The sequence below is a fragment of the Pristiophorus japonicus genome, chromosome 1 (assembly GCF_044704955.1).
Source record: "Pristiophorus japonicus isolate sPriJap1 chromosome 1, sPriJap1.hap1, whole genome shotgun sequence".
In the NCBI taxonomy this organism is placed as follows: Eukaryota; Metazoa; Chordata; class Chondrichthyes; family Pristiophoridae; genus Pristiophorus; species Pristiophorus japonicus.
In genome coordinates this window covers 249,265,649-249,288,771 of record NC_091977.1, presented here as the reverse complement: position 1 = coordinate 249,288,771, position 23,123 = coordinate 249,265,649, and the positions used below count along the sequence as shown (strand labels likewise).

The 23,123-nt window shown below is 45.4% G+C and overlaps 1 protein-coding gene across 2 annotated transcripts in view; it reads left to right on the top strand.

Moving 5' to 3' along the window:
* The window catches only part of dnah6 (dynein, axonemal, heavy chain 6), a 669,683-nt gene that overhangs the window by 304,873 nt on the left and 341,687 nt on the right, over nt 1-23,123 (top strand). The window lies entirely within an intron of this gene.

Sequence of the window (23,123 nt, the reverse complement as noted above, 5' to 3'; positions counted from 1 at the left end):
AGGGGTCAGAGGGTCTAGTAAGAAGGAGGAACTGAGGGAAATCCTTATTCGTCGGGAAATTGTGTTGGAGAAATTGATGGGATTGAAGGCCGATAAATCTCCAGGGCCTGATGGTCTGCATCCCAGAGTATTTAAGGAGGTGGCCTTGGAAATAGCGGATACATTGACAGTCATTTTCCAACATTCCATAGACTCTGGATCAGTTCCTATGGAGTGGAGGGTAGCCAATGTAACCCCACTTTTTAAAAAAGGAGGGAGAGAGAAAACAGGGAATTATAGACCAATCAGCCTGACATCGGTAGTGGGTAAAATGATGGAATCAATTACTAAGGATGTCATAGCAGCGCATTTGGAAAGAGGGGACATGATAGGTCCAAGTCAGCATGAATTTGTGAAAGGGAAATCATGCTTGGGAAATCATGCTTGACAAATCTTCTGGAATTTTTTGAGGATGTTTCCAGTAGAGTGCACAAGGGAGAACGAGTTGATGTGATGTATTTGGACTTTCAGAAAGCTTTCGACAAGGTCCCACACAAGAGGTTAATGTGCAAAGTTAAAGCACATGGGATTGGGGGTAGTGTGCTGACGTGGATTGAGAACTGGTTGGCAGACAGGAAGCAAAGAGTAGGAGTGAATGGGTATTTTTCAGAATGGCAGGCAGTGATTAGTGGGGTACCGCAAGGTTCTGTGCTGGGGCCCCAGCTGTTTACACTGTATATTAATGATTTAGACGAGGGGATTAAATGTAGTATCTCCAAATTTGCGGATGACATTAAGTTGGGTGGCAGTGTGAGCTGCGAGGAGGATGCTGTGAGGCTGCAGAGTGACTTGGATAAGTTAGGTGAGTGGGCAAATGCATGGCAGATGAAGTATAATGTGGATAAATGTGAGGTTATCCACTTTGGTGGTAAAAACAGAGAGACCGACTATTATCTGAATGGTGACAGATTAGGAAAAGGGGAGGTGCAACGAGACCTGGGTGTCATGGTACATCAGTCATTGAAGGTTGGCATGCAGGTACAGCAGGCTGTTAAGAAGCAAATGGCATGTTGGCCTTCATAGCGAGGGGATTTGAGTACAGGGACAGGGAGGTGTTACTACAGTTGGACAGTGCCTTCGTGAGGCCACACCTGGAGTATTGTGTACAGTTTTGGTCTCCTAACTTGAGGAAGGACATTCTTGCTATTGATGGAATGCAGCGAAGGTTCATCAGACTGATTCCCGGGATGGCGGGACTGACATATCAAGAAAGACTGGATCAACTGGGCTTGTATTCACTGGAGTTCAGAAGAATGAGAGAGGATCTCATAGAAACGTTTAAAATTCGGACAGGTTTAGACAGGTTAGATGCAGGAAGAATGTTCCCAATGTTGGGTAAGTCCAGGACCAGGGGTCACAGTCTAAGGATAAGGAGTAAGCCATTTAGGACCGAGATGAGGAGAAACTTCTTCACCCAGCGAGTGGTGAACCTGTGGAATTCTCTGCCACCGAAAGTTGTTGAGGCCAATTCACTAAATATATTCAAAAAGGAGTTAGATGTAGTCCTTACTACTAGCGGGATCAAGGGGTATGGCGAGAAAGCAGGAATGGGGTACTAAAGTTGCATGTTCAGCCATGAACTCATTGAATAGCGGTGCAGGCTCGAAGGGCCGAATGGCCTACTCCCGCACCTATTTTCTATGTTTCTAACCAAGTATAAAAGGGAGCTCACCTCTTGGTGTCCTCACTCTGGGAGCTGCAATAAGTGACTACAGTCTGTACAGTTCAAGTGCCATACTCCTCGCCTCGTGGCGTCATTAAGAGAGTGTTTGCATACACAATACTTAGGTTGCTGAACAGTCCAATACGAGAACCATAGTTCCTGTCACAGGTTGGACAGATTATAATTGAGGGTAAGAGATATTTGTCGTAAGCTCTTTCCGCTGCCTGCGCTTGGTTTCTGCGTGCTCTCGGAGATTAGACTCGAGGTGCTCAGTGCCCTCCCGGATGCACTTCCTCCACTTAGTGTGGTCTTTGGCCAGGGACTCCCAAGTGTCAGTGGGGATGTTGCACTTTATCAAGGAGGCTTTGAGTGTGTCCTTGTAATGTTTCCACTGCCCACCTTTGGCTCGTTTGCCGTGAAGGATTTCAGAGTAGAGCACTTGCTTTGGGAGTCTCGTGTCTGGCATGCGAAAAATGTGGCCTGGCCAGCGGAGCTGATCAAGTGCGGTCAGTGCTTCAATGCTGGGGATGTTGGCCTGGTCAAGGACGCTAATGTTGGTGCATCTGTCCTGCCAGGGGATTTGCTCGATCTTGCGGAGACATTGTTGGTGGTATTTCTCCAGCGACTTGAGGTGTCTACTGTACATGGTCCATGTCTCTGTGCCATACAGGAGGGCGGATATTACTACAGCCTGGACTGGCTGGCTGACGGGCAACAGCAAGGACACTGACGGAGTGGCAAGTGTAATGTAGTTCCAGCTTGTGGACTACTGCTCCACCTTAGTGGACTACTGTGGTAATGCAGCCATTGCTGTTTTCACAATAAAGGCATCAGGTGACAGGTCACCTGACGAGTTCCTGTGTTGAAGCCATCGTGTGACATATCTGTGTGTTGTGCTGTCGTAAGGATGCCCTAGCTGGAATTTTTGCTGATGAAAAATTCCAGCCAAACAACAGATTAGAGAGGTCCTTTGTTTGCAAAACAGCTAAAAATCCAAGGTAAATTACAAGCACACTTTGCTGAACTGCCACACCTATGAGAATAATAAGGCGCTTGGGTAAATTCCATAATGCCCGTGAGACTTTCGGAGCATATATGGAGCGGCTAGAATTTATGCAAGTCTCGTCCCATACCATATGCATTCACGGAGAAAGTTGAGTAAGAACTCAAAAGTCCAGAGATTGGGAACATTATCTCAAAGATAGATCTATGTAATTGGGCTACACCCATTGTTGTTGTAGGTAGGTCAGATGGTAAGGTAAGATTGTGTGGGGATTATAAAGTAACCGTAAACCAAGTTCTAGAGGGCAACCTCCCCAATACATTGCCAAATGTAGACAATTTGTTCACAACGCTGACAGGTGGTCAGATCTTCTCAAAGTTAGATCTCACAAATGCCTACTTATAACTTGAACTAGATGAGGAATCCAAGTCATGCTTGACTATAAATACTCATCGAGGCCTATATCAATTTAATAGGTTACCATTTGGAGTGTCTTCCACCCACGCGATATTCCAAGGGGTGATGAACCAGATTTTGCAAGGCATTGAAGGGGTAGTATGTTATTTAGATTACATACTAATTTTAGCACCAAACAGGCAAATCCATAATAACATATTGAATTAAGTGATCAAATGGCTGGAGAAGCACAGTGTCATGTATGTATGCTTGGATTTACTAGCCACCAGGTGGCACCACTGTTGGAGGTCATTGGGCTGTGCGCATGTGTGCGCGGCCCAGGTATAAAAGACCAGCCATCTTGTAATGTAATCCCTTTGGGCCCTAATAAAATAGAACCAGGTTTGTACCTGTTTGGAGTTAACAGTTTTCAGTCTATTGAGATATTGCACACACAACATTTGGCGACGAGGTAACAAAAACCTTTGCATGCAAAAATGTGCACAATTGGAATTCTGGAGCGATTCATGGGGGGAGAAAATTGGGCAGACTTTGTAGCCCGCTTGAACCAGTATGTCGTGGCCAACAAAATGGAGAAAGAGGCAGGCGCAGTTCAGCGCTGGGCGGTCCTCCTCATGGTTTGCGGTCCGAAAATCGATGGACTCATAAAGAATCTCCTCTCGCCCTTAAGTCCAACAGACAAGGACTATGAAACATTGTGTGCTCTGGTACGTGACCATCTCAAACCAGATGAAGGCATCATTATCTCAAGATATCGATTCTATACACACGTTCGTTCTGAGGGCCAGGATGTATCGGAATTCGTTGCTCAAGACATCTAGCTGGACCGTGTAAGTTCGAAACTGCATTGGCAGATCTGCTGTGTGGCTTCTTCGTAATTGGCATCAACCACGAGGTGATCCTGCGTAAGCTACTGGCGGCGGAGGCGCTGGATTTGAGCAAGGCCATCACGATTGTCCAATCATGCATGACGACGGACAAAAGCTTAGAGTAGATATCATTAAAAAATCGGAACTCGGCAAGTACTGTAAACAAGATAGTATCGTCGTTTGGCAGAGCTGCATATGGCAAGGCCTACCCGATTGCGTACGCGAAACCTGTGGCTGCTCAAAGTCCCCCAATGGGAATGAATCCGATATCACCGTGTTGCTGTTGTGGGGAAATCGGCATCATCAGTGTCGGTTTAAACAGTATATTTGGAAGGCTGTTAGAGAGTGGGGCATCTCCAGCGCATGTGTCCACAACTGAGCAAGCGTGTTGCGACACACCATGTGGAGGATGATGACCAGTCTAGCGTGGATCCAGATATGCAATTCGAGATACCAGAGGAAGAAATGTGTGGACTGTATTCGTTCCTCACAAAGAGCCAACCAATAATGACTAACATAAAACTTAATGGTGTGCCGCTATCGATGGAATTGGACATGGGTGCGAGTCAATCAGTAATGAGCCAGAGGACATTCGACAGGCTGTGGGATACTAAGGCTGTGAGGCCTAAGCTGAGTCCGGTCAATGCCCAGTTGCGTATGCACACTAAAAAAACTCATAACGGTGATTGGCAGTGCAGTAATCAAGGTGTCGTATGATGGTGCGGTTCATGATTTACCATTATGGATTGTTCCAGGCAGTGGTCCGACGCTGTTCGGCAGGAACTGGTTTGAAAAAATCAAATGGAACTGGAACGAGATCAAAGTATTGTGGGAGGAGGAGGATACTCCATGTGCTGAAGTGCTGAGCACGTTTTCCTCGCTGTTTGAACCAGGCATCGGCAATTTCACAGGAGCCAAGATGCAGATCCATGTGGACTCGGATGCAAGACCCGTCCATCATAAAGCTCTGGCAGTTCTGTACATGATGCTGGAGAAGGTTGAAATCGAACTGGACAGACTCCAGTGTGAAGGGATCATATCACCGGTTGAATTTAACGAATGGGCCAGCCCCATTGTTCCTGTGTTGAAAAGTGATGGCACTGTCAGGATTTGTGGAGACGACAAGGTTACGATCAACCAAGTTTCGAAACAGGATCAATACCCATCACCGAAGGCTGATGACCTGTTTGCAATGCTAGCTTAGCCGGGGGAAGTCGTTCACAAAACTGGATCTGATGTCGGCCTATATGACACAGGAGCTGGTCGACACGTCGAAGAAACTTACGTGCATCAACATTCAAAGGATTGTTCATCTCCAACAGGTGCCCTTTTGGAATTCGCTCAGCTGCAGCCATATTTCAGAGAAACATGGAGAGTCTACTGATGTCCATCCCTAGAACCGTCATGTTCCAAGATGACATACTGGTCACAGATCATGACTCCGCCGAACATCTTAACAACCTGGAAGAGGTTCTACATTGTCTGGACAAAGTGGGACTCAGACTGAAGTACTCGAAGTGCATCTTAATGGCACCGGAAGTCAAATTCCTGGGGTAGTTAATTGCTGCTGATGGCATCAGGCCTACGGACTCGAAAACTAAGGCCATCAAAAATGCAACCAAGCCTCAGAATGTGACGGAGCTGCGTTCGTTCCTTGATCTCAGCTACTTTGGTAATTTCTTACCTAGATTGAGAACCTTATTAGAGCCACTGCACATGGTGCGTCTCAAGGTAAAGCTTTTGAGAAAGCTACTAATCTGCTTTGCTCTAACAAGCTGCTGGTACATTATGATCCATATAAGCATCTGGTATTGGCCTGTGATGCTCGTCATATGCAGTTGGTTGCGTGCTCCAACGGCGAGCAGGAAACCACCATCAGTACCGTTGCAGCCATGGAAATGGCCTCCCAGAGATGGGAAACATTATATATTGATTTTGCTGAGCAGGAAGGGCAGCAATTGTTCATTGTGATTGATTGCCATTTGAAGTGGGTAGAGGTGTTTCAAATGCGGAAAATAACAACATGTAAAACATTCGACATTTTGCAAACATTATTTTCTTCATTTAGCCTCCCAGAAGAAATTGTTTCTGATAATGGACCACAATTTTGTTCAGAAGAATTTGCACAGTTCACAAGCAAAAATGATGTTCCACCATACCACCCTGTTTCAAATGGTGCACCAGAGCGCACAGTACAAATTGTGAAACATGCCCTCATCAAACAAATGTTGGATCCAATTCAAAGAAACGACAGTTGTCAATGGACCACAAATTGGCTAATTTTCTAATTAAGTATCATAATACTCCTCATGCGCCTACTGGTAGAACACTAGCAGAGTTGTCTCTCAAACGACAGCCACGAACCAGATTCTTGTTGTTAAAACCAAACTTGGCACAGTGTATAGAAGAGAAACAATTAAGACAGAAAGAGAATCATGATAGAGGTAGAGTAAGAGAGGGAAATGTGAAATTAAATCAGAAGGCGAGAGTGAAGAACCATCACATAAATGGTCAAAGTGGTTACCAGGAAGGGTGGTGAAAATATGTGGTGCTCACAAATATTTAGTCAAAATGTTTGATCATGGACAGGTTAGGTTTGTTCACATTGATCATATTTTACTTACAGATGTGGAAGAAATTGAAAGTTGGAATGATTTGATTCTTTCTGACTCATCAGGTAGTTTTTTTTACAAGTACAGTACCAGTAGCAAATCCTATATCAAATGTACTGGAAACAAGTCCAAGATAAAGTCAAAATTTTAGCCTGAGTCCGAGACAAACAGTCTGAAGTTGTAGAGAGTTCAAATGTAGATCAACGATATCCCTTGGAGGAAAACTGTCCTCAAGATCAGCCTAGAATAAGTCTGAGTTTGACACCTTATTTGGAAGGTTCTGTTCGAGAGCGAAGGTATCCTCTTCGTAACAGAAAACCTGTGGTTAAGTTTGATTTGTCAATATGGCAAAATAAGTCCATATCTTTTGTTATGTATAACCATACAAGTTATGTAAGATGATTGTTATAATTACTTCTTCATTAAGGAGGGAGAAATGTAATATTGTTCCAGCTAGTGGACTACTGTGGTAATGCAACCATTGCTGCTTTCACAATAAAGGCATCAGGTGACAGGTCACTTGAGAAGTTCCTGTGTTGAAGCCATCTTGTAAAGTCTGTGTGTGTTGTGATGTCATAAAGAATATATCACAGCAGGGCTGGGAGAACGAATGTTGTCATTTGGAGAGAGGGAAGCAGGGAAGCATGCAGCCACTGCCGGTCCCCCACATTTAAAATAATGAAAGGGATAGACAAGATAGAGGCAGAGAGGTTGTTTCCACTGGTCGGGGAAAACAGAACTAGGGGGCACAGCCTCAAAATACGGGGGAGCCAACTTAAAACCGAGTTGAGAAGGAATTTCTTCTCCCAGAGGGTTGTGAATCTGTGGAATTCTCTGCCCAAGGAAGCAGTTGAGGCTAGCTCATTGAATGTATTCAAATCACAGATGGATAGATTTTTAACCAATAAGGGAATTAAGGATTACGGGGAGCGGGCGGGTAAGTGGAGCTGAGTCCACGGCCAGATCAGCCATGATCTTGTTGAATGGTGGAGCAGGCTCGAGGGGCTAGATGGCCTATTCCTGTTCCTAATTCTTATGTTCTTATGTTCTCAGCAATCGTAGTAATCTGTTGGAGGACAGATTAGAGGCCAACAGAGTGCAGGAAGAGTTTCACTGACTTTACAATATTAGCATAAGTAAATCAAGGCTCTGGTGCCAATATAGATGCTTTACCACTCATTCAGCTTCATTCACCTCTATACCTATCATACTTCTTTCTCTCTTACCATCTGGGTAAAAGGAAAACTTACTTCTGCAAAGGAAAACCTCTCAACACTCGAGCCTTCTGTACTCAAAACTACTCTCTCAACTCACTTTACCTGCTACAAAGACTTATGCAAGTCTTCAAGGACACTTCATTAAAAAGATCGGGGCATCTTTATCTCTCATCATCATGGTATGTATGATCTTACATGGGTCAAGTCTCCATGATGTGTAACATCAACTTTTCTCCTTTAAACAACAACAACTTGTATTTAGAGAGCACCTTTAACGTAGTGAAACGTCCCAAGGCACTTCATGGGAGTATTATAAGATTTAAAAAATTGACACCGAGCCAGATAAGTAGAAATTAGCGCAGGTGACCAAAAGTTAGATCAAAGAGGTAGATTTTAAGGAGTGTTTGAAGGAAGAAAGAGAGGTAGAAAGGCAGAGAGGTTTAGTCAGGGAGTTCCAGAGCTTGGGGCTGAGACAACAGAAAGCCCAGAAGGAAAAAGCAACATACAACCAGCCCACCGATGGACCACCATCACTGAAAATCTTGAGTCTGAAGAAAGAGGAGACAGTAGGCAGATGTAAAGGAGTTCCTGTAGGTGAGTTTCAAGGTGAGCTGGTATGAGAAGGTTTGTAATGGCTGGGCAAGGTGTATCATATGTAGTGCTAGCCCCTTCAGTCATTTCCAGATTTACAGCTGCTGCCATGTTCTCACCAACTCATGCCTGGCACCTTATCAGCAGAAGTTTTAGCGTAGAGACACTCACTCATGAGGAATTAGTTTAACAGGTTTGTGAATGAATCACTAAGCACCAGTGAGAACCAGGATGTGGGAGTGGAAGAGAGGGAGCGTGTCCTTCCTTCATGGAGAAAGGAGAAACGACTGAGATCAACTGAGGAGCCCAGGAACCCCAATGTCAGAAGCCCAGTCTTTAAAAGAACAGTGATTCGGGAGCATTGTACTCATGTGCAAGGAATGATGAGTTTCTACAAATATAGTTCAGATGAAGGATAAGTGGAAAGAGCCCACTATTCACATCTGCAATATATTGCAGTAAGTTCCTCATGACTTGCCGAACACTCTGAAGACTGTAATAACCCAGGATATTGCTGCAGCATCAAGACACCTTGAATAGCTTCTAAGAACTTAAGGAATGGTAGCTAACTGCTGCCATAGATGCTTTGAACAGAACACATTCACAGGACTTCAAAGACCTGATTGAGGTTTGTGATGACACCAACTAGTAACATCTCAAAGTGTGTTCAGCACCAGTGGGCTGCAAAGAGTGGGTGCAGGTGTCACTGTCTCTTCGAAGAATGTCAGTGAGTCTATTTTTTTAAGGCCTCTCTGCCTTTATATGAGCCCGGCACCCCTTTGCTTGGCAGCCATGGTCCCCTGGGGCAGCAGCTACCCTGAGACGAGAATCACCTTTGCTTTCTAAGTCCCAGAGGAACCATCCCAGTTATCTACTGCTCAACCATATCTCACTCAGGGATTATTTACTAGGAGTAGTATATTAGCAGCTGGAGAAAATAAATTATTTTGCATAAAGGGTAGTTGTGATGTGGCACTTGGTCACTCAACCAGAAAATACCAGGACTGGTTTGATGAAAATGATCAGAAGATCCAATTGATCGCAAGCGCAGAGCATTTCTGAGCCTCAAGCAACAACCCAACTCGGGAACAGCAAAGCAACATTACAGACGGCTCAAGGCTGAGGTCCAACAAAAAACCCGGACTTAAAGAACAGGTGATGGATGGAGAAAGCACAGGAGATACAACAACTGGCTGACGGCCACAATATGCGAGGATTCTTCATCGCAGTCAAGGCCACTTACAGTCCAAACTCCCAAGGCCCCACCCCACTCCTGGCCAAGAACGGGGAAACACTCATCAAGGACACTGAGGCTGTCAGGTCCCTCTGGAAGGAGCACTTCGAAGATCTCCTCAATCAAGACTCTGCCTTTGACTCGAGTGTTCTCGACTTCATCCTGCAATATGCGTCTCGCCACCATCTCAGTGAAACCCCAATGTTGCACGAGGTAGGAAAAGCCCTAAAACAGCTCAAGAATAACAAGGCTACAGGAGTGGATGGAATCCCTGCTGAGGCGCTAAAATATGGCAAAAAGGCGCGGTTAGCGCAGATACATGACCTCATCTCTCTCATCTGGAGGGTGGAGAGCATGCCAGGAGATCTCAGAGATGAGATTGTGACCATCTTTAAAAAAGGGGACAAGTCCAACTGCGGCAATTACAGGGGAAACTCCCTGCTATCAGCCACTGGGAAAGTTGTCGCTAGAGTTCTCCTCAGCCGTCTTCTCCCTGTGGCTGAGGAGCTCCTCCCGGAGTCACAGTGCGGATTTCGTCCCCTACAGGGCACAACGGACATGATCTTTGCAGTGTGACAGCTGCAGGAAAAATGGAGGGAGAAGCCTAAGGCCCATGTAAATACATCGACTATATCCTGGAGTTCAGCCTCAAAGTGCGCAGACGCAGGCGTCGTCCGCAGACTGTAGCTCAATGACAGAGGTTTGGGTGATCTTGGACCTGGCCTGGAGGCGGCGTAGGTTAAACAGCTTCCCACTGGTTCTGTAGTTTAGTTCCACTCCAGCGGGGAGCTTGTTGACTGCGAGGTCCTTCCCCATGGCCTTTTTCGACCTTACAAAGGCCTTTGACATTGTCAACTGCGAGGGTCTATGGAGCGTCCTCCTCCGTTTCGGATGCCCCCAAAAATTTGTCAACATCCTTCGCCTGCTCCATGACGACATGCAGGCCGTGATCCTTACCAACGGATCCATTACAGACCCAAGCCACGTCCGGACCGGGATCAAACAGGGCTGCGTCATCACTCCAACCCTTTTCTCAATCTTCCTCGCTGCCATGCTCCACCTCGCAGTCAAAAAACTCCCCGCTGGAGTGGAACTAAACTGCAGATCCAGTGGGAAGCTGTTCAACCGACGCCGCCTCCAGGCCAGGTCCAAGATCACCCAAACCTCTGTCATTGAGCTTCAGTACGCGGACGACGCCTGCGTCTGCGCACATTCGGAGGCTGAACTCCAGGATTTAGTCAATGTATTTACTGAGGCATATGAAAGCATTGGCCTTAGGCTAAACATCCGTAAGACGAAGGTCCTCCACCAGCCTGTCCTTGCTGCACAGCACTGCACCCCAGTCATCAAGATCCACGGCTCGGCCTTGGACAACGTGGACCATTACCCATAACTCGGGAGCCTCTTATCAACAAAAGCAGACATTGATGAGGAGATTCAGTACCGTCTCCAGTGCGCTAGTTCAGCCTTCGGCCACCTGAGGAAAAGAGTGTTCGAAGACCAGGTCCTCAAATCTACCACCAAGCTCATGGTCTACAGGGCTATGGTAATATCCGCCCTCCTGTATGGTTCAGAGGCGTGGACGACGTACAGAAGACACCGAGTCGCTGGAGATATATCACCAACGATGTCTCCGCAAGATCCTGCAAATCCCCTGGGAGGACAGGTGCACCAACATCAGTGTCCTCGACCAGGCCATAATCCCCAGCATTGAAGCACTGACCACACTTGATCAGCTCCGCTGGGCAGGCCACATAGTTCGCATGCCAGATACGAGACTCCAAAGGCAAGTGCTCTATAGAAACATAGAAAATAGGTGCAGGAGTAGGCCATTCGGCCCTTCTAGCCTGCACCACCATTCAATGAGTTCATGGCTGAACATGCAACTTCAGTACCCCATTCCTGCTTTCTTGCCATACCCCTTGATCTCCCTAGTAGTAAGGACGACATTTAACTCCTTTTTCAATATATTTAGTGAATTGGCCTCAACAACTTTCTGTGGTAGAGAATTCCACAGGTTCACCACTCTCTGGGTGAAGAAGTTTCTCCTCATCTCGGTCCTAAATGGCTTACCCCTCATCCTTAGACTGTGACCCCTGGTTCTGGACTTCCCCAACATTGTGAACATTCTTCCTGCATCTAACCTGTCTAAACCCATCAGAATTTTAAACGTTTCTGTAAGGTCCCCTCTCATTCTTCTGAATTCCAGTGAATACAAGCCCAGTTGATTTAGTCTTTCTTGATAGGTCAGTCCCGCCATCCCGGGAATCAGTCTGGTGAACCTTCGCTGCACTCCCTCAATAGCAAGAATGTCCTTCCTCAGGTTAGGAGACCAAAACTGTACACAATACTCCAGGTGTGGCCTCACCAAGGCCCTGTACAACTGTAGCAACACCTCCCTGCCCCTGTACTCAAATCCCCTCGCTATGAAGGCCAACATGCCATTTGCTTTCTTAACCGCCTGCTGTACCTGCATGCCAACCTTCAATGACTGATGTACCATGACACCCAGGTCTCGTTGCACCTCCCCTTTTCCTAATCTATTATCATTCAGATAATAGTCGGTCTCTCTGTTTTTATCACCAAAGTGGACAACCTCACATTTATCCACATTATACTTCATCTGCCATGCATTTGCCCACTCACCTAACCTATCCAAGTTGCTCTGCAGCCTCATAGCATCCTCCTCGCAGCTCGCACTGCCACCTAACTTAGTGTCATCCGCAAATTTGGAGATACTACATTTAATCCCCTCGTCTAAATCATTAATATACAGTGTAAACAGCTGGGGCCCCAGCACAGAACCTTGCGGTACCCCACTAGTCACTGCCTGCCATTCTGAAAAGTGCCCATTTACTCCTACACTTTGCTTCCTGTCTGACAACCATTTCTCAATCCATGTCAGCACACTACCCCCAATCCCATGTGCTTTAACTTTGCACATTAATCTCTTGTGTGGAACCTTGTCGAAAGCCTTCTGAAAGTCCAAATATACCACATCAAATTATTCTCCCTTGTGCACTCTACTGGAAACATCCTCAAAAAATTCCAGAAGATTTGTCAAGCATGATTTCCCTTTCACAAATCCATGCTGACTTGGACCTATCATGTCACCTCTTTCTAAATGTGCTGCTATGACATCCTTAATAATTGATTCCATCATCTTACCCACTACCGATGTCAGAGAAAATTCCCTGTTTTCTCTCTGCCTCCTTTTTTAAAAAGTGGGGTTACATTGGCTACCCTCCACTCGATAGGAACTGATCCAGAGTCAATGGAATGTTGGAAAATGACTGTCAGTGCATCTGCTATTTCCAAGGCCACCTCCTTAAGTACTCTGGGATGCAGTCCATTAGGCCCTGGAGATTTATCGGCCTTCAATCCCATCACTTTTCTCAACACAATTTCCTGACTAATAAGGATTTCCCTCAGTTCCTCCTCCTTACTAGACCCTCTGACCCCTTTTATATCCGGAATGTTGTTGGTGTCCTCCTTAGTGAATACCGAACCAAAGTACTTGTTCAATTGGTCCGCCATTTCTTTGTTCCCCGTTATGACTTCCCCTGATTCTGACTGCAGGGGACCGACATTTGTCTTTACTAACCTTTTTCTCTTTACATATCTATAGAAACTTTTGCAATCCGTCTTAATGTTCCCTGCAAGCTTCTTCTCGTACTCCATTTTCCCTGCCCTAATCAAACCCTTTGTCATCCTCTGCTGAGTTCTAAATTTCTCCCAGTCTCCGTGTTCGCTGCTATTTCTGGCCAATTTGTATGCCACTTCCTTAGCTTTAATACTATCCCTGATTTCCCTTGATAGCCACGGTTGAGCCACCTTCGCTTTTTTATTTTTATGCCAGACAGGAATGTACAATTGTTGTAGTTCATCCATGCGATCTCTAAATGTCTGCCATTGCCCATCCACAGTCAACCCCTCAAGTATCATTCACCAATCAATCCTAGCCAATTCACGCCTCATACCTTCAAAGTTACCCTTCTTTAAGTTCTGGACCATGGTCTCTGAATTAACTGTTTCATTCTCCATCCTAATGTAGAATTCCACCACATTATGGTCACTCTTCCCCAAGGGGCCTCGCACAACGAGATTGCTAATTAATCCTCTCTCATTACACAACACCCAGTCTAAGATGGCCTCTCCCCTAGTTGGTTCCTCGACATATTGGTCGAGAAAACCATCCCTTATGTACTCCAGGAAATCCTCCTCCACCGTATTGCTTCCAGTTTGGCTAGCCCAATCTATGTGCATATTAAAGTCACCCATTATAACTGCTGCACCCTTATTGCATGCACCCATAATTTCTTGTTTGATGCCCCCCCCAACATCACTACTACTGTTTGGAGGTCTGTACACAACTCCCACTAACGTTTTTTGCCCTTTGGTGTTCTGCAGCTCTACCCATATAAATTCCACATCATTCAAGCTAATGTCATTCCTAACTATTGCATTAATCTCCTCTTTAACCAGCAATGCTACACCACCTCCTTTTCTTTTTATTCTATCCTTCCTGAATGTTGAATACCCCTGGATGCTGAGTTCCCAGCCCTGATCATCCTGGAGCCACGTCTCTGTAATCCCAATCACATCATATTTGTTAACATCTATTTGCACAGTTAATTCATCCACCTTATTACGGATACTCCTTGCATTAAGACACAAAGCCTTCAGGCTTGTTTTTTTAACACCCTTTGTCCTTTTAGAATTTTGTTGTACAGTGGCCCTTTTTGTTCTTTGTCTTGCGTTTCTCTGCCCTCCACTTTTTCTCATCTCCTTTCTGTTTTTTGCTTTTGTCTCCTTTTTGTTTCCTTCTGTCTCCCTCCATTGGTTCCCATTCCCCTGCCATATTCGTTTAACTCCTCCCCAATAGCACTAACAAACACTCCCCCTAGGACATTGGTTCCAGTCCTGTCCAGGTGCAGACCGTCCGGTTTGTACTGGTCCCACCTCCCCCAGAACCGGTTCCAATGCCCCAGGAATTTGAATCCCTCCCTGCTGCACCACTGCTCAAGCCACGTATTCATCTGCGCTATCCTGCGATTCCTACTCTGACTAGCATGTGGTACTGGTAGCAATCCCGAGATTACTACTTTTGAGGTCCTACTTTTTAATTTAGCTCCTAGCTCCTTAAATTCGTTTCGTAGGACCTCATCCCTTTTTTTACCTATGTCGTTGGTACCAATGTGCACCACTACAATTGGCTGTTCTCCCTCCCTTTTTAGAATGTCCTGCACCCGCTCCGAGACATCCTTGACCTTTGCACCAGGGAGGCAACATACTATCCTGGAGTCTCGGTTGCGGCCGCAGAAACGCCCATCTATTCCCCTAACAATTGAATCTCCTATCACTATCGCTCTCCCACTCTTTTTCCTGCCCTCCTGTCCAACAGAGCCAGCCACGGTGCCATGAACTTGGCTGCTGCTGCCCTCCCTGATTAGTCATCTCCCTCAACAGTGCTCCAAGCAGTGTATCTGTTTTGCAGGGGGATGACCACAGGGGACCCTTGCACTACCTTCTTTGCACTGCTCTTCCTGCTGATCTTCCATTCCCTATCTGGCTGTGGACCCTTCTCCTGTGGTATGACCAACTCGCTACACGTGTTACTCACGTCATTCTCAGCATCGTGGATGCTCCAGAGTGAATCCACCCTCAGCTCCAACTCCGCAACGCGGACCTTCAGGAGCTGGAGGTGGATACACTTCCCGCACATGTAGTTGTCAGGGACACTGGAGTCGTCCCTGAGTTCCCACATGGTACAGGAGGAGCATAACACGCGACCGAGCTCTTCTGCCATGACTTAACCTTTAGATAGGCAACAATAATGTTAAAGTTTACTCACTGTTAAAGAGAAGAAAGAAAAACTACTCACCAATCACCAGCCAATCACTTACCTTTTTGGCTGTGAAGTCACCTTTCTGTTTCTTTTTACTTCTTTTTTGCCTTCTCCCTGTAGCTGCACAAGCACGCCTCACCAACCCCGGACTCGCGCTGCTCCAACTGCCGCCGCCTCACTCTCCCGCTGGGCCTTTTATAGGCCTCACCAACCCCGGACTCGCGCTGCTCCAACTGCTGCTGCCTCACTCTCCCGCTGGGCCTTTTATAGGCCTCACCAACCCCGGACTCGCGCTGCTCCAGATTGGATGGATCCAGTGGTGAACAAATTGCGGGCCACGGTGACCTTGAGGGCCAGTGGCAGCACCATCGTTGCCTTGCTCCGAGGCTGCAGGTCTGCATCCAGGAGGCAGCAGAGTTCGGTGACCACCTCTTCGGTGAAGTGGAGCCTACGAATACACTGCTTCTGCTTGAGTGCAGGAAGGAAAATTGCTCTCGGAAGACCCTAGTGGATAAGGCCATCCTGCCGCTCCTCCTCCTCCCTCTGCGAGCAGCTTGTCTTTTTTTTTCCTGCCTCGGCTCCATCTTCTTGACATACTTGAGCACGAGGGGGACTGCAATTAGGTCCCCAATGACTGGGAGCAAATGGTCTGAGCAGAACCCTTGAAATCAGAAGCAAGGCATTCTCCATTTGCAGCACCACTCCCTGTCACCTCATCAATTTTAAATAACTGTAGAAAGCTCCAAACAGTTGCACAAACGTACACACATCCAGTTGAAATCAAATAAACAAGTCATAGCAAGTTATTGCTGATTGCTTTAAATATTGCCATTGGAGGGTCCTTCTTGAAGCTGAACAAATGTTCAGCTGTACGTGATTAGGAGAGGGCGTTAAATGGAATGAAAATAGCAATTTGTGCATCATTCATTCAGCATTGCACACTGATTGACATCACCATCTGCCTCACTCCCATTTTTCTAGTGAGCACGACTAACGGCCGCGCTGCTGTCCTGGCCAAAATTACAGCCGCCGCAAGATGTGCGGAAGCACGGCAGCTGCCATTTTTTTTGCCTTATGGATGTGGTGTATTTGGACTTTTAAAAGGCTTTTGACAAGGTCCCACACGAGATTGATGTGCAAAATCAAAGTATATGGTATTGGGGGTAATATACTGACGTGGATAGAGAACTGGTTGGCAGAGAGTCGGGATAAACGGGTCCTTTTCAAAATGGCAGGCAGTGTTTAGTGGAGTGCCGCAAAGCTCAGTGCTGGGACCCCATCTCTTTACAATATACATCAATGATTTAGATGAAGGAATTGAATGAAATATCTCCAAGTTTGCAGATGACACTAAACTGGTTGGTGGTGTGAGCTGTGAGGGGGCTGCAGGGTGACTTGGACAGGTTAGGTGAGTGGGCAAATGCATGGCAGATGCAGTATAATGTGGATAAATGTGAGGTTATCCACTTTGGAGGCAAAAACGTGAAGACAGAATATTATCTGTAACATGTATGTAATCATCATGCAACGGTAATCTTCATGTTACTGTAACCTTCATGCAACTCCTATACACTGTACTTATACCCTCGAAATGTACACCCTGACCACAGGGGGTGAACTTGTGGGAGACACTCTAGGTATAAAAGGGGAGGTCCCACCCAGGGTCAGCACTCCTTGGTCCTGGGAATAAAAGTTAAGGTCACCGAGTGACTGTGTCTGCAATACATGCCTCGTGTGAATTTGTAGTACGGTGCAGGGACACTACAATCTGAATGGTGGCAGATTAGGAAAAGGGGAGGTGCAATGAGACCTCTGTGTCATGGTTCATTAGTCATTGGAAGTTGGCATGCAGGTACAGCAGGCGGTGAAGAAGGCAAATGGTATGTTAGCCTTCAAAGCTAGACGATTTGAGTATAGGAGCAGGGAGGTCTTACTGTAGTTGTACAGGGCCTTGGTGAGGTCTCACCTGGAATATTGTGTTCAGTTTTGGTCTCCTAATCTGAGGAAGGACGTTCTTGTTATTGAGGGAGTGCAGCGAAGGTTCACCAGACTGATTCCCGGGATGGCAGAATTGACGTATGAGGAGAGACTGGATCAACTGGGCCTTTATACATTGGAGTTTAGAAGGATGAGAGGGGATCTCATAGAAACATCTAAGATTCTGATGGGACGGGACAGAATAGATGCGGGAAGAATGTTCCCGATGTTGGGGAAGTCCAGAACCAGGGAACACAGTCTTAGGATAAGGGGTAGGCCATTTAGGACTGAGATGAGGAGAAACTTCTTCACTCAGAGTTGTTAACTGTGGAATTCCCTGCCGCAGAGAGTTGTTGATGCCAGTTCATTGGATATATTCAAGAGGGAGTTCGATATGGCCCTTTACGGCTCAGGGGATCAAGGGGTATGGAAAGCAGGAAAGGGATACTGAGGGAGTGATCAGCCATGATCTTATTGAATGGTGGTGCAGACTCGAAGGGCCGAACGGCCTACTCCTGCACCTATTTTCTATGTTTCTATGAGGAGCTTCTTCATGGCAAACGAGCCAAAGGTGGGCAGCGGAAACGTTACAAGGACACCCTCAAAGCCTCCCTGATAAAGTGCGACATCACCACTGACACCTGGGAGTCCCTGGCCAAAGACTGCCCTAAGAAACATAGCAACATAGAAAATAGGTGCAGGAGTAGGCCATTCGGCCCTTCGAGCCTGCACCACCATTCAATATGATCATGGCTGATCATGCAACTTCAGTACCCCATTCCTGCTTTCTCTCCATACCCCTTGATTCCTTTAGCCGTAAGGGCCACATCTAACACCCTTTTGAATATATGTAACGAATTGCCCTAGACCACTTTCTGTGGTAGAGAATTCCACAGGTTCACAATTCTCTGAATGAAGAAGTTTCTCCTCATCTCGGTCCTAAATGGCTTACCCTTATCCTTAGACTGTGACCCCTGGTTCTGGACTTCCCCAACATCGAGAACCTTCTTCCTGCATCTAACCTGTCCAATCCCGTCAGAATTTTATATGTTTCTATGAGATCCCCTCTCATTCTTCTAAATTCCAGTGAATATAAGCTAGTCGATCCAGTCTTCATGTAGAGAAAGTGCATCCGGGAGTTCGCTGAGCACTTCGAGTTTCAACGCTGAGAGCGTGAAGAGGTTAAGCGCAGGCAGTGGAAGGAGCGTGCGGCAATCCAGTCCCACCCACACTTTCTCTTGGTGGCTGTCTATTCCACCTGTGACAGAGTCTGTGGCTCTCGTATTGGATTGTTCAGCCACCAAAGAACTCACTTCAGAAGTGGAAGCAAGTCTTCCTTGATTCCGAGGGACTGCCTATGATGATGATGAGTCATGATGTTAAGAAGTATTTGTTAAAGGGAGATTGCTTTTGTTGGCACTTTCTAGTGAATGTTTTTGTTTAAATTAAAGACAGCTTGATCACAGAGTTAGTTGTGAGTTCATTCAACTTTTGGGAATTGATAATGACCTGAGAAATGTAGGTTTCTGTCTCATGAAGAAACTTGGCATGCAAGTGTAAAGTGATTTTATTTGGAAAATTAACCTTCATTTGTTGAAAGTTCTTGATTAGCAGATATGCTGTTCTTTCTCTAGCATGTAGCTGCTGATTTGCCTGTTCCACTTCTCCTCCTTCTGCACCCTCCTCATGTTGTGAGAATGTCTGTAAAAAAAACCTTGATCTGGAGACCCTGGTGAGTGAATGCTTATGTTTAAGAAAGAAATACCCTCCATGATATCTGACTTTAAACTAGCTTCTTCCATGTCTTAATCCTTCTCTGGGTATTATTTGGGTTAGGTTTGGGGGCAGAAATGGAGGGGAATAGAGCAGAGGGATTAGTTAGGTCACCTTTTAAATGTGGCGGAGCAGGCTTTTGGCAACCCCTAAAGGGAAGTGCCGCCTTTTTGGAGGATAATACTGCTGCAATTTTCTATGGCAGAATTGAGGCAATAGCCTTTAAATAGACATTTTACTGTTGTTAGGAGTCCAAATCTGGCCCAAAATGGATGATAATTCAGAGGAGAAGCCAGACCAAAAGTTCGGTAGGCCACAGTAAGTTTTAATAAAAGGCAGTGACGAGATAAATTTTGAAGAGCAAGATAGATAGAAAGTGAAAAAAAGTGTAAGATAAATAAATATTTTAATATCAATAAGCAACTAAAGTAGCAGTCCTATTCAGACTCATTGTTAACTGTTGTTATTTGTGTCTATTTTTTATCTGTTGCCCAACTATATATACCTTGTAAAGTCTACATTTATACAGGGCAGAGTTGAAATTCTAGATTAATTTTAATATCTCCACAATGAACATCTGTGACTCGGGATAGCTGGAATATCTGCTTCAATTATCCACTTCTGGTGATTATAAAGAACACAACACCATCCTTTCTATTATAATGGGGGCAGCGATCCTGACACTTGTTCTAGGATCTTGCCTGACTAGTTCCCCCATCGCTGACGCTTCAGAACTTTCTGGGGTCGGATGGTTACATAATTAACTTGTCTCCCAATGGCCCCCTGTGTAAAGCAGCTGCTGTACAATTTTTTAAAATACATATCCGGGTTGAATTTCTGCAGGAATTCCCCAGTCTCCCGCCATATTCTGGCAGAAGATCGGCAGACATTCTAGAAAAATGATATAAAAACTCCTGCGGAACTTCAATGGTCCAGCTCTCTGTGTCGGTCTGGCCCTCTAGGTGCTCCCCACATCTGTCCTTGCTTGATAAAGTACTCCTGGTTTGACCAGAAGTGTATGCCAACCATATGCTGGTTACCTCGAAGGCCTTGGCGCAGGAACGCCCGACTTAGGGAATTTCTGCTCCCAGTCTCCCCCGCCTCCTCCCCTCACCCACACACACACTTCTGCTCTGATGGCTTGCTGGGGTGGACGAAGATTCTACACACTAAAAGCTATTACAGACTCAACAACGTGGGTTGGGGCATAGCATATCAGAGTTTAGCACTGAAACTCACTGAAAGGAGCAGTGCCCTCTACAGGGGTTCTGGACCCATGTGAACAGGCAAGCAGCACTGTATCTTCTTAACTGATCAGATTCAACGATCATTACTGATGCACACAGAGCCTGTAAGTTGGAATATTTAATTCAATGTCAAATCATGTGCAGAAAGCAAAATCAAGAGAGGGAAAGAAAGATGGGATTAAGGGAGAGAGAGAGAGTGAGAGTGAGAGATTAAAAAAAGACAAAGAAAAAGTTTTTCAAAAATATTTACTTTATTTTTTTAAATCACCAGCAATAATTAAAATCTGAAGGAATGAGACTCCACACTTGTGAAAAAGTTAACTTTCAGTGCCAGAGAGGTTCTTTGGCAGCAATTAAGACTTATCAAGCCGCTAAAAATGTACTTATACTGGAATGGACAAGCCCTAACTTTTTCTGTCATATTTAGTGGGTATGTATCGTGTAACTCCAGCAATTTCACGCAGTTCCATGTTTTTCAATGGTGAGTCTCTCGATGAGATACTGTTATAGCGAAGCTTCTGGAGGAGCAGGGCAACTCAGACAGCAGCTTCCCGATTTCCATGTAAAACTGCGTATGTTCGGTTGTCGGAAGTTGCAGTCCGATTTACACTTAACGATGAGCACTGATAGCCTCACCATTATTTTTACCGCAAAATCTGGGCCAATCTGTTTAGTGCTTGTGATGGGATGGTTATTATTACCGTTGTTTCGGGTGATTAACTTCAGGAAATGCAAGTTTGTGGTAATGAAAGAAAGAAAGACTTGCGTTTATATAGCGCCTTTCACGACCACCGGACTCTCAAAACATTTTACATCCAATGAAATACTTTGAGAGAGTAGTCACTATTGTAATGTGGGAAAAGCGACAGCCAACTTGCGCACAACAAGCTCCCACAAACAGCAATTTTATCATGCCTAGATTTATGTGCTCAAGTTCCTGGAGTGGGACGTGAACCATGGGACGTGAAGTTAATTAAACATGGCTATAATGCTATGTAAGTATTTAAATGACAGTTAAACTAATTAGGGATTGCGCTGACTGATAAATCCAATAGGGAATTCAGGAGAAACGTCTCTACCCAGCGAGTGGTGGGAATATGGAACTTTCTACCACAAGGAGTAGTTGAAGTGAATAGCATAGATGCATTTAAGGGGAAGGTAGAAAAATATAGGTGGGAGAAAGGAATAGAAGGTTATTCTAATAGGGTTAGATGAAGAGGGGTGGGAGGAAGTTCTTTTGCAGCATAAACACCGGCATGGACCAGTTGGGCTGAATGGCCTGTTCCTGTGCTGTACATTCTATGTAATAGAGCTGGGGTTTGGTCTGGAAAAATATGAAGACTTTATTATCCAGTGCTTACATGGGTCTTCACAAGCATTATACCATGTAACAATATTCTGCTTCTAAAGCAGACCTGTGTTTAACATGGCAGTTCTCTTTCGAACCACTTAGTATCATTGCTGTAAATAAGTACATCCCGAATTTAATTGGTGAAGGAAGTTGTAGATTGGTATCTACTTATAAATTTCCCGACCTGTGTGAGAACACCACCGCAGGTTGGGATTATAAATAGAGCTGGATCGCTGGGCCCTGGAACATTGTGAGCGAAGGTGTGGCGAATGAGGGTACGGGGCCCAGAAGAGCCGAGGGCCCAGGGGCAGCACGGGCCAGCCCACACTGCGATGCATGTGTGCACTCGGTCGGTGCAGCAGGGAAGGTCTCCAGTTGTCCTGGTACAACCTTTGCCACTGGATAAAGGCCTAGCTTTGTCGAGCCTGTGTTGGTGGCTGATGTGCAATGGTCACCACACATTAAAAAAAATCCACGCACAGGCATCTTCCACCCTCTCAGCTGGAGTTCAGGACTGGAATATCGGGTCCTTCATTGAAACATCTGTGAACTCTCATGGAAGCAAGTCATCCTCGTTCGAGGGACTGCCTATGACGATGATAATCCAACCAGTCAATTTGAGGAGAATGCATACATTTGTGCTATGCTGCTATTGAAGTATGGTTAACTAATACTTGCACATTCTTTTAACCATGTTCATTAGTTGCAGTGACATTTCCTATGAATGGAATATTTGTTATGACAGCAGCTGTCTTACAGTAGCGGAGGGAATAAAAGAAGAAAGAGAATCTAAAGGATAAATTATTATCCTTTTTGAATAATTTCAACATTCAAGATTACATTGGATAGGTGGATGAAAGAAAAGGGATTGAAAGGGTATGTGAACAAGGTGATTGGAGCTATTTGCTCACTTGGAGTGTAAATTCTGACACAGGCTGGATTGGGCCGAATGGTCTGTTTGTGTATTGGAACTTCTATGTATTGTTATTTTGGCTCTGGCTTTGGGAGGATGAGCTCTCCACTTTCATCTTGTATGGCACTTGCCTCAACGTTGGGGAAGATCCCAACTAGATTGATAAAGTTACAAATCTTGCATAGTTTTTCTGTTATTGCCGAATATGCCCTGCAGTATAAACTGTGCAACTTGGCAGCAAATTAACTGGATAATGTTGAAGCAGTTTTATAACATAAATGAGACATGAGTAATATGCCATTAGTTCCGAACAGACCGAAAATCATTCTTGGTCATTGCAAATATGTTATCTGTAACTGTGAGGATCAT